General features: G+C 36.7%; 1 protein-coding gene across 1 annotated transcript in view; it reads left to right on the top strand.

Moving 5' to 3' along the window:
- Window positions 1-19: 19 nt before the first annotated feature.
- Window positions 20-8615, top strand: part of COLGALT2 (collagen beta(1-O)galactosyltransferase 2) — a 123752-nt gene continuing 115156 nt past the window's right edge. Inside the window, exon 1 of the mRNA XM_010954958.3 lies at window positions 20-2182. The gene's annotated coding sequence lies outside the window, so the exon portion shown is untranslated. The remainder of the gene's footprint in view (window positions 2183-8615) is intronic.

Below are 8615 nucleotides of genomic sequence, written 5' to 3'. Positions count from 1 at the left end.
CCGCTCTGCGCTTGGCCACATCCGGGCGGATGCTGGCGTGGACGGGGTTCAAAGCTACGCCGAGCCTCGAAGCCCTGAACTCTGCCCACCCCAGCGCTGTTTGCAGCTCCTCTGAGACAGTGGGAATAAAGACTTAAGGCCTCTCTGCCGCCGCCGGCGTCGGGTCCAGATCTTCAGTTCCTGCGAACAGGAGGAGCCTCGTCCACCGTCCTGACATGTTAAGCCGAAGGGGTGGAAGTGGATGAGATCTCTGTAGAAGAAAGTGGAAGGAAGAAAGACCAGACTGCCAAGCACCGTATCTCTAGGGTGGGCCCACCTTTCAGCATCAGAGGAGCAGGAGTAAACACGAGTTGTTGAGTGTAAACACAAGCGGTCGGAACACTAGGATGCAAACTAGTAGAGAAGCATGTGACGTGGAAGCCAAGGCAGAGGAGTTCCAGACAAGCCGAGTAGGACGTTTTAAGCATTTATGGATGTAGTGTGAGTGATACGAGGAGACGCTGAAAGTTCGTTACGTTTTCATTGTATCCCTCTGCATGAAGTGATGAGAATAGACCTCAGGGCGGGGCCAGGGTCGGGGCAGGGGCTAGTTACGAAGAAATGACTTTCAAGAGTGAAAGTGCCAGGCAGGGATAGAACTTCTGCTTCCAAATGTGACAGACTAAGACCCTAGTGGACCAGGCCCCAGCAGAAAACAGCTATGAATTTGGACACAGTACAAAAAGCAACTACCCTAATATCCTAGGATGCAAACGGAAGCAGGCTGCCTCTGGTCAGGAGAGCAAGCTTGCTTGGAGAAGGGCAGTTAAGGAACCACACAGGAAAGTCCCCCTTTCCTTGGCGTTTAGCTTGGAGCTAAGTGCAATCCAGGAGGCAAGGTCTGCGGCAGCAGGGGTGCACAAGGGAAAACTCTCAGTTTTTCTTCTCTGGGGAACCAAAAAAGTGAAGCCAGGAAACTTTGAATGCTGAAGAGATTGGGAAATACCGAAAGGGCAGGAGCCAGAGAGCGGATCCCGAACTCCACTCACATCTCTGACAGACTCTTGAAGCAGAATCACAGCAGTTCAGTTAAAAACGAAAGATCTGAATTGAGACTAGAGTTGTCCCCCAAGAAACGGAGTTCACAGTTCAAATCCAGCCGAGAAATTAGCTGCAAATGCAAAGGAAATAACACTCCTTGCAGAGAAATAACACTCCTTGCAGAAAAATAACACAATCCAGAATCTCCACAACTTACCATTCATTAAGTCCAAGATATGATTCAAAATTACTGACAAAAATCAAGAAAATGAATCACATTTTCTAGAGTCCAATCACATTTTCTAGAGGTGAATCAGATGCTGAAAACTGACGGATAAGGATTTTAAAGTAACTATTATACCTCTCTTCAATGAAGTAAAACAAAACATGTTTTCAGTGAATGAAACTCTCAGAAGACCAAAAAAAAAAAAAAAAAAAAAAAGAAAAACAAAACAAAACAAAACAAAACAAAACAAAACAAAAAAACAAAAAAAACAGCAGAGAAAAAGATAAAAGAATCAAATGGAAATTCTGGAACCAAAAATTAAAATTTTAGAAATAAAAAAAATCCACTGGTGGGTTTAACAGCCAAATGGAAATTGCAGAGGAAAAAATTAAACGAACTGGAGGGTAGAGCAACCGTCCAGGAAATCATCCAAGGTGAACAACAAAGAGAAAAACGATTTAAAAAAAAAATAAACAGAGTCTCAGAGACCTGCTACATGTTATCAAACAACCCAACATACATGTAAATGAAATACCAGAAGGAGAAAAGAAATAGAAGGGGGCAGAAAAAAAATTAAAGAAATTAAAAATTCCCCAAATTTGATGAAAGACAGAAATTTTTAAGTACAAAATGCTAAATGAATACCAAGTGAAATCAACATGATGAAGTCCCTGCTGAAGTCAAACTGTTGAAAGCCAGATAAAAGCTTGAATGTATTTCTTTTAATGCATTACATACAGGGAGAAGTACATCCCATTCAGTGATGTAAAACCTCACGTGAAGATTCATAAATTGCCCTAGAATGTACCGCATTTGAATGAAATCACTAACCTTTGCCTCTACAAAGTAGCTGCTAAGCCCTGAAGAAGCGAATGACACTGAAATTAGTAAGCTCCTTGAAGCATGGAACACTGACACTAATTCAAGTAATTAGAGGTGAGTAAATCTTTCTGTCTCACCTCTAAAGGTTCCAATCAGTTCAGATAATGGTTTTTATAGAAGCATTTAAAAGCATTTTGTTCCTCATATGAGGGGAAATTTTATAAAGCCATAAGGCGATCCAATGGAATTAGGTACTATGAGAACAAATACTGTGGGAATAAATGGAAGATTTTAGCTTAAGTTTAAGGGAAAAAAGTGGGGGAGGGGTGTTTTATGGAATCCCAAAAGTATGAGGAAAGAACTATTAACTGTAAAAAGCAACATGCTAATGCTATCCTTAGGCAAATAGATGAAGTTCTATTGCTAAGAAAAATCATGATGCATTTAAGTGTAAATATTAAATGTTTCTGACCTTTAATGTCATTGTCTATTACAAAGAGTTGAAAAATGAAAATAGAATGTCCCTCGGCTTCCATATTAAGCAGTGGAAACTTATAAATAAATCTTGGTGATTGGGAGTGGCTAAGAAAGAAAGCAAAAGATTCGGGAACACTTACAGAACCTAGTGTTTAAAGTCTAGTCAAAATGGCTATTGTGACAGTCTAGAGGGGAGTCCACCAAGAACAGGTTAGAGTTTCAGCTTCTGATTGATTGAAGAATGTCTCCTTTCATAAATGCTTCAATGGTTCACTATATTAGAGAACCAAAGAGGTTAGGGAAAAAGCTAGATAAGTAAGAACAAATGAAATTTCCCCTGAGTATACTGGATGTAATCAAATTCCGTGTAATCTGGCACTTCTCTACTGATTTCCCATCTTGATATCTGAGCCAGACCATTTTATTCTTACAAAAAACATCTAATGTCTAGGCAGAGACATATTAATTCAGTCAGAGTCTCCATAGGAAAAATGAACTTTGAATTGTCATGTGAATGTTTAGTGTGTTAAAAGAAAAGGCTTTTTTACGGTATTGTATAAGACAATGATCTCAAACCGAAAAATGTAGGCTAGCGTTCTGGATCAGCTTTTTAATTCATTGGTCGTGAGAATTCTCATATATATCTTGTTCCTTCTTTTGTACACAAAGCATACAATTTCCCATTCTCCGTGTTTCAAGAATAGGTGAAATGTTTTTAGTAAAATATTTAGAATGCTGTGATGTTTCAGTATTTGTATGCATGAGTATGTGTGAAGGATTTCATACGTATAAGAAAAGAATTTAGAATAATCAAAATGTGTCCTCTCCAGTTTCTCATAAATTTAAGACTGCAATCTAAATTCCCCATTTACAAAATCAGGATATAGTATATTTAATTTTTTTAAAAGATACTACGTACATTTGGAATGCAAAAAAACCCCAACAACAAAAATAAGGTACCTAGGATAAAGATGAGCAAGCCCTTTTTTGAGAACATTATAAACATCATTGAAGTATGTTTGTCCATTTATTTAGGCCTTCTGTAATGATCTTCAATAACATTTATAGATCAGTTTGGGGAAAATTGCCATCTTTACAGTACTGATCTATAAATTCTAGCAATTTCAATCATAGTCCCAACAGGGATATTCCTAATGCTTCATAAACTGATTCTGAAATGTGGGCCTAAAGGGCCAAAAATGACCAAGATCTTTCTGATGAACAAACTGGGAGAATATGTGATACTTCTGCAGGGATAGATAAACCAATGAAACCAAGTAGAGAGTCATACAAATATGGACAGGGATGACTTTGCAGATGCAATGCAGAGTTGAGGCAATGAATACACACACACACACACACACACACACACACACACACACACACACACACACACACACACACAAGACGTTGGATCCCTAATTGCACCATAAACAAAATCTGATTTCTTCTCACCCCTCTTTTTAAAAAATTGAGATATAGTTGATTTACAATTTTATATTAGTTTCAGGTGTACAACATAGTGATTCAATATTTTTATACATTATACTCCATTTAAAACTGTTATAAAATAATGACTGTATTTCCCTGTGCTGTACAATATATCCTAGTAGGTTATTTATTTTATACACAGTAGTTTGTACCTCTTAATCTCATATCCCCTTCTTCCCTCTCCCCACTGGTAACCACTAGTTTGTTCTCTATATCTGTGAGTCTGTTTCTGTTTTGTTATATTCATTTGCTTGTTTTATTTTTTAGATTCCACATATAAGTGATAACATATAGCATTTGTCTTTCCCTGTCTGGTTTATTTCACTAACTGTATTACCCTCCAGGTCCATCCGTGTTGTTTCAAATGGCAACATTTCATTCTGTTTTTTTATGCCTGATTAATGTTCCATTGTATGTATGTATATGCCACGTCTTCTTTATCCATTCATCTGTTGATGGACACTTTGGTTGCTTCAGTATCTTGGCTATTGTAACTAATGATGCCATGAACATTGGGGTGCATGTATCTTTTTGAATTGGTGTTTTCATTTTCTTTGGATATATACCCAAGAGTAGGATTGCCTGATCATATGGTAGTTCTATTTTTAGTTTTTTGAGGAACCTCCATACTGTTTTCCATAGTGGCTGCACCAATTTACATTCACCAACAGTGTACTATGGTTCTGTTTTCTCCACATCCTCACCAGTAGTTGTAATTTGTAAACTTTTTGATGATAGCCATTCTGAGAGATATGGGGGTGATATCTCCTTGTGGTTTTGATTTGCATTTCTCTGATAATTAGCGATGTTGAGCATCTTTTTATGCACCTGTTGGCCATACATATGTCATTTTTTTTTTTTTGCAAAAATGTCTATTCCAGTCTTCTGGCTAAATTAGGCAACAGATCCAAAAAAAAAGATTGCTACCATTTACATCAAAGAGTGTTCTGCCTAAGTTTTCTTCTAGGAGTTCTATGGTTTCTGGTCTTACCTGTAGGTCTTTAACCCATTTTGAGTTTATTTGAGTGTATGGTATGAGAAAATGTTCTAATTTCATTTTTCTGCATGTAGCCGTCCAGTTTTCCAGCACCACTTATTGAAGAGACTGTCTTTTCCCCATTGTATATTTTTGCCTTCTTTTTCATGGATTAAATTGACCATGGGTGTGTGGGTTTATTTCTAAGCTCTCTATTTTGTTCCGTTGATCTATGTGTCTATTTTGGGGCCAGTTCAATACTCTTTAGATGACTGTAAACTGTAGTATAGTCTGAAGTCAAGGGGTGTGATACCTCCGGTTCTCCAGAATCTTCTTTCTCAAGATTGTTTTTGCTATTTGGGGTCTTTTGTGTTTCCATACACATTTTAAAATTACTTGTTCTACTTTTGTGAAAACTGCCACAGATATTTTGATAGAGATGCTATTGAGCTTGTAGATTTCCTGTGGAAGGCTGTGCCCTTTGACCGCTTTCACCCATGTCCCTCGTCCCACGCCCCCGCCGCCACCAGCGGACTCTTTGTTTCTGAGCTTGGCTTTTTCAGATTCCATATATAAGAGTTCATATAATATCAACCTTTTTTCTGTCTGACTTATTTCCCTTAGCATAATGCCCTGAAATTTCATTCATGTTGTCACAAATGGAAGGATTTGCCCCTTCTTTTTTATGACTGATATATATCACATTTTCTTACTCATTTATACATCAACAGACATTTAGCTTTCCATGTCTTGGCTACTATAGATAATACTACAGTGAACATGCGGGTGCAGATGTGTCTTCAAGATAGTAATTTCAATATTTCAGTTTCTTCAGATCTATAGAAGTGGAATTCCTGGATCACATGGTAGTTCTATTTTAAATCTTTTAAGAAATGTCCATATGGCTTTCCATAGTGAGTGTACCAGCTTTTATTTCCACCAGCAGTGTACAAGTGTTACCTTTTCTTCACATCCTTGTCAGCATTTATCTCTTGTCTCTTTAATAATAGTCATTCTAATAGCTGTGAGGTGATATGTCCATGTGGTTTTGATTTGCATTTTCCTGACGGTTAGTGATGATTAGCACCTTTTCACGTACCTGTTGGCCATTTGTATATCTTCTTTGGGAAACTGTCTATTTGGGTCTTTTGCCATTTTTTAAATAGGATTATTTGGTTTTGTTGTTGGTGTTGGTGGTTGGGTTTTTTGTTTCTTGTTTGTTTGTTTTTACTATTGCAGTGCATGAATTTCTTATCTTGTTTTTCGTTATTTTTTAATTGAAGTATAGTCAATTAAAAATGTTGTGTTAGTTTCTGGTGTACAGCAAAGTGATTCAGTTTATATATATATATAATATTCCTTTTCATAATAGGTTATTACAAGATATGAATATGGTTCCCTGTGTTACACAGTAGAACCTTGTTGTTTATCTATTTTGTATATAGTAGTTAGTATCTGCAAATCCTGAACTCCCAATTTATCCTTCCCTCCTTTTCCTTGGTAACCATAAGTTTGTTTTCTATGTTTAGATTCCACATATAAGTGATATCATATATTTGTCTTTCTCTTTTTGGCTTACTTCACTTAGTATGATAACCTCTAGGTCCATCCATGTTGCCGTAAATGGCATTATTTCATTGTTTTTACAGCTGAGTAATATTCCATTGTGTGTATGTGTATATCTATCTATCTATCTATCTATCTATCTATCTACACCACAGCTTCTTTATCCAGTCATCTGTTAAAGGACATTTAGGTTGCTTCCATGTATTGGCTTTTGTATATAGTGCTGCTATGAACATTGGGGTGCATGTATCTTTTTGAATTAGAGTTTCCTCCAGATACATGTCCAGGAGTGGGATTGTTGGATCATATGGTAAGTCTGTTTTTAGTTTTTTAAGGAATCTCCATACTGTTTTCCACAGTGGCTACACCAATTTGCATTCTCACCAGCAGTGAGGAGGGTTCCGTTTTCTCTACACCCTCTCAGCATTGATCATTTGTGGACTTTTTAATGATGGCCATTCTGACCCTAGTGAGATGATACCTCATTGTAGTTTTGATTTGCACGTCTCTGATAATTAGTGATGTTGAGCATCTTTTCATGTGCCTCTTGACCATCTGTATGTCTTCATTGGAGAAATGTCGGTTTAGGTTTTCTGCCCACTTTTTCATTGGGTTCTTGTTTTGTTGTTATTGTTGTTATTGAGTTGTATGAGCTGTTTGTATATTTTGGAAATTAAGCCCTTGTCAGTCACATTGTTTGGAAATATTTGTTCCCATTCCATAGGCTGGCTTCCATTTTGTTTACAGTTTCCTTTGCTGTGCCAAAGCTTATAAGATTACTTAGGTCCCATGTGTTTATTTTTTGCTTTTATTTCTGTTGCCTGGGCAGACTGCCCTAGGAGAGCATTGCTACAATTTGTATCAGAGAACGTTCTGCCTGTCCTTATTTATTTTGGATATTAACTCCTTATCAGATACATGGTTTGCAAATATTTTCTCCAAATATTTGCTTCTCCATGTTGTTGACTGTTTCTTTTGCTGTGTTGAGGCTTGTTAGTTTGATGTAGTCCTACTTGTTTATTTTTCCTTTTGTTGCCTGTGCTTTTGGTGTCATATAAAAAAAAAATCATCACCAATGTCAAGGAGCTTTTCCCCTGTGTCTTCTTGTAGGAATTTTATGGTTTTAGATCTTACATGTAAGTTAATTCTGAGTTAATTTTTCAAGCGGTGTAAAGGTCCAGTTTCAGCCTTTTTGCATGTGAATACTTTTCAGTTTTCTCAACACCGCTTATTGAAGAGAATATCCTTTTCCCTACTGAGTATTTGTGGCTGGCTCCCTTGTCAAGTTTTAGTTGACCACATATGCATGGATTTATTTCTGGGCTCTAAATTCCGCTCCATTGGTCTATGTGTGGGTTTTTATGCCAGTACCTTACTGTTGTCACTACTATAGCTTTGTATAGTTTGATATCAGCAAGAGTGGTGCCTCCAGCTTTGTTCTTTCTCAAGATTGCTTTGGTTATTTAGGGTCTTTTGTGGTTTCATATGAATTTTAGGATTGTTTTTTCTATTTCTGTAAAAACAAATGCCACTGGAATCTTGATAGGGATTGCACTGAATCTATAGATGGATGAGTAGTAGTGACATTTTAACAGTGTTAAGTCTTCCGATCCATGAAGATTCATAGTTCCATTTATTTGTGTCTTCTTCAATTTCTTTCATTAATATCTTATAGTTTACAGATCTCTTACTTCCTTGGTTAAATTTCTAAGTTTTTTAATGTTTTTGATGCTACTGTAAATTAGATTATCAGTAAATCAAATAGTTTGTGGTTAGTGTATAAAAAGGCAACTGATTTTTGCATATTGATTTTGTATACTGAAACTTTACTGAATTCATTTATTAGCTACCCCAATAAATAGAGTTTTGCAAAGATTGTGTAATCTACCATGGAATCGACTTCTGCACCAAGCTTTGTCTATGGACTAATTAAATCTATTCTACATCTCACACATAAGAACTACTGTTTTCATATTTTATACATGCAGTTATGATTAATAAAAGTACATTCTATTAATATGTCTTAGGAGCCTGCCA

Source organism: Camelus bactrianus, chromosome 21 (assembly GCF_048773025.1).
Source record: "Camelus bactrianus isolate YW-2024 breed Bactrian camel chromosome 21, ASM4877302v1, whole genome shotgun sequence".
NCBI classification, from domain to species: Eukaryota; Metazoa; Chordata; class Mammalia; order Artiodactyla; family Camelidae; genus Camelus; species Camelus bactrianus.
Note: the sequence above shows the minus strand (reverse complement) of the source record. Positions and strands in the feature narration are given on the sequence as shown.